This window comes from Nerophis lumbriciformis, linkage group LG08 (genome assembly GCF_033978685.3).
Source record: "Nerophis lumbriciformis linkage group LG08, RoL_Nlum_v2.1, whole genome shotgun sequence".
NCBI lineage: Eukaryota > Metazoa > Chordata > Actinopteri > Syngnathiformes > Syngnathidae > Nerophis > Nerophis lumbriciformis.
The window spans coordinates 26352906-26356829 of record NC_084555.2 but is presented as its reverse complement, the minus strand read 5'-3'; positions in this window follow the sequence as shown (position 1 = coordinate 26356829).

Here is a 3924-nt window from a genome sequence, read left to right as displayed (position 1 = left end):
CATGGTGAGCGAGTAGTTGGAGGGTAAAGTGCCGCACCCGTAAAGCCGAGACCTATGTTACCCCAAATGCCCCAATGCAGCGTGCACACACACCACACACACACACACACACACACACACACACACACACACACACACACACACACACACAAACACGCACACCAAACCAGAATAGAGCAGCTCATGGTCTTGCCACAAACCCGACTGATCCCAGTGACCTCAGTGTATCATCACAACAGTCTGAGCTAACACCGCTGGAATGCTGCAATGTTGCAAGCCTTTATTTTCCTCTTTTCCACCTGAATTTAAATGTAACTTGCAATGGAAATGCGAGTTTACATTTTGCAGAGTTGCATTTGCGGTACCTGTACATGTAGATAATTCTGTGCGTGCTCATACGCACATCCTGTGGTTCAGACGTGGCTTTAGGATGTGACAGACAAGCTGTGTGGGGCAGGATGTTTCTCCACTGCAGATGCACAGCGGTTAACTCAGACATGGTGTGCATGTGAGCGCACCACTTCTGCATTAAACACTCAAGTCAGGAGTCTTTATTTTAGAGCATCTCAAAATAATAAATACAAATATTTTCAATTTATTTGGCAGTAATGCAGAATATTTGTTTATTAGCTGCAAAGTTCTGAAATAACATGTCACAATTTTAACATGAGACATGTGGTCAGGAGGAGCAAAAAAAAAAACAATACTGATAATATTGAGATAAATAATACTGTATATGGCCATTGAACTGTGTTTACATTCACAATTTTAAAAAGAAAGTAATGTAAAAATTAGGGATGTCCGATAATGGCTTTTTGCCGATATGCGATATTCCAATATTGTCCAACTCTTTAATTACCTATACCGATATCAACCGATATATGCAGTCGTGGAATTAACACATTATTATGCCTAATTTGGACAACCAGGTATGGTGAAGATAAGGTACTTTTTACAACAATTATTAAAATAAGATAAATAAATTAAAAACATTTTCTTGAATAAAACAGAAAGTAAAACAATATAAAAACAGTTGCATAGAAACTAGTAATTAATAAAAATGAGTAAAATTAACTGTTAAGGTTAGTACTATTAGTGGACCAGCAGCACGCACAATCATGTGTGCTCACGGACTGTATCCCTTGCAGACTGTATTGATATATATTGATATATAATGTAGGAACCAGAATATAAATAACAGAAAGAAGCAACCCTTTTGTGTAAATGAGTGTAAATGAGTGTAAATGGGGGAGGGAGGTTTTTTGGATTGGTGCACTAATTGTAAGTGTATCTTGTGTTTTTTATGTTGATTTAATAAAAAGATATGAAATAAAAAAAACGATACCGATAATAAAAAAACCGATACCGATAATTTCCGATATTACATTTTAACGCATTTATCGGACATCCCTAGTAAAAATAACCACATTTATATTCCAATGGGAATGTTGACATGTACGATTCTGACAAAATTCTTGTGTTATTAATTTTGGCTTCTCATTTTGCCCTAAATACTCTTTCGTATTGAAATAATTCCTAAAACAACTTAGAATGTCAAAGAATAAGTGGAATTGATGGTTTGAATCCAGTTTTTTGCTATCCGGCTCACTGCCTGGTTTGCTGCTGTGTTTTTTCTATTGCCAATGATGGTCGTCAAAGATTGTCCATCCATCCGTTATCTACCGCTTATCCCTTACAAGGTAGCGGGGGGTGCTGGAGCCTATCTCAGCTGCAATCGGGCGGAAGGCGGGGTACACCCTGGACAAGTCGCCACCTCATCACAGGGCCAACACAGATAGACAGACAACACTCACACTCACATTCACACACTAGGGCCAATTTAGTGTTGCCAATCAACCTGTCCCCAGGTGCATGTCTTTGGAGGTGGGAGGAAGCCGGAGTACCCGGAGGGAACCCACGCAGTCACAGGGAGAACATGCAAACTCCACACAGAAAGATCCTGAGTGCAGGATCGAACCCAGGACCTTCGTATTGTGAGGCAGACGCACTAACCCCTCTTCCACCGTGCTGCCCGTCAAAGATTGTGTGACGTTAAAAACATGCTGCTAGTAGTGGTCAAAAAAATATCAGAGACGACAAAACCAGTGCACAACTTGCTAAGTTTGTTATCCACCACACAACATCAACAACCAACCAGAAGTTAAGCAGCATATAGTTTTATTTAAGAAATAATACTTTATTTTGATATTTTTAAAATTTTGCATTAAACTTAAGTTTTTGAGCAATTTGTTTCCCATGTAGCCCACCCATATTATTCTAAAACATGCATAACATAATTGATGATTAAATTCAGGTTTGAGTCAAATAGTATCGTTTCACAAAAATCAACACGCTAGTAGGGGTGAAGACAATGACTTTTGAGCAAATAAGTTACATTGCAGTTCAGTAAAACATTTAAAAACATTCTTGTTTGACATTCTGACAACAAAACTGTATTTGTATCCAAATATTGTTTTTTTTTTCTTAAGTAAATTTTATTCATGCTAGCAAATAATAACCTGTATTTAGTTCAGGAGTGTGATTAATCTAATTTAAAAGCCCTAATGTATATACATATATATATATATATATATATATATATATATATATATATATATATATATATATATATATATATATATATATATATATATATATATATATATATATCATATATATATATATAAATATATATATATATATATATATATATATATATATATATATATATATATATATATATATATATATATATATACATATATATTGTAAATTGCATTTATGTGAGTAATAAAAGTTATTCTTATGTAATATGACTTGGTTTTCTCTTCCACTATTTCTTGTTAATGTAGTTTATCATAAAATTATACCTGTGCCACCCTATGCATGCATGTTTGTGTGTGTGTTTGTGTGTGTGTGTGTGTGTGTGTGTGTGTGTGTGTGTGTGTGTGTGTGTGTGTGTGTGTGTGTGTGTGTGTGTGTGTGTGTGTGTGTAGCAGTGACCTGCTTTCATATGGCAGCCCACGACTTTCAAAAGCTCTCTGAGTTTAACTGACCTAGAACGAGCAAGAGAAGGGGGCTCAGGAAATCCAAGCGTGTGTGTGAAACTGTAAATGCAGGCATATTTGCACATGTCTCCTATAGTCTCTTGAAAGTCAGTAACATGATAGCAGGCACCATTTTTCTCCAAAATGATGTTCTCACTTTCTTTTTCACCCTTCCCCTCATGCCGCCACTCTTTCATTTGTCTCCCTCTGTGACAAATGAGAGCAACGACCATTAGTATGCTTTATGAGGTGCCGGTGACATGGGGCACTCTTACAAAGGCCCTGCCTCAACTCACACACACAGACACACACACACAGACACACAGACACACACACACACGTACACACACACACACACACGCTTAAGCGGTACAATGAAGAATGAGCTCTGATATTAAAGAGTACAATGAATGAACGGGGAGGCAGAGAAGGACAGGTCTTCCTCAGTCAAGAAGCATTGGCCATGGCAGTACACATGAAATCCACAATCCAGAGCTGTCTTTTATTCTGACGGTGTGTGTATGCTGCTGCTTATGAAGGACACTCAGGGCGGTCTCTCCCCACCAACCTCTAATGCATCCCAGGCCCTTTTGCATGCAGCACAGTGGTTATATTACGCACATTTACAAAAAGTACTACTTTCTTCAAAATTTTCTAGAGACTATCATGCTTAAAATTTTGAATGAAGAACCCTTTATTCATTTTTAAAATATACTGTTGGGTGTTTTCTCAGGACTTCCATGCCGGGTTAAAAACTCCCTGAAAATACATAAAGTGCACCTTGTTCCATCCGGCATAATGCATTTGTGTGTGTGTGTGTGCGTGTTATACAATTTTTTACAACTCAAACTTGAAATTTATTTGATGCATATGTTAT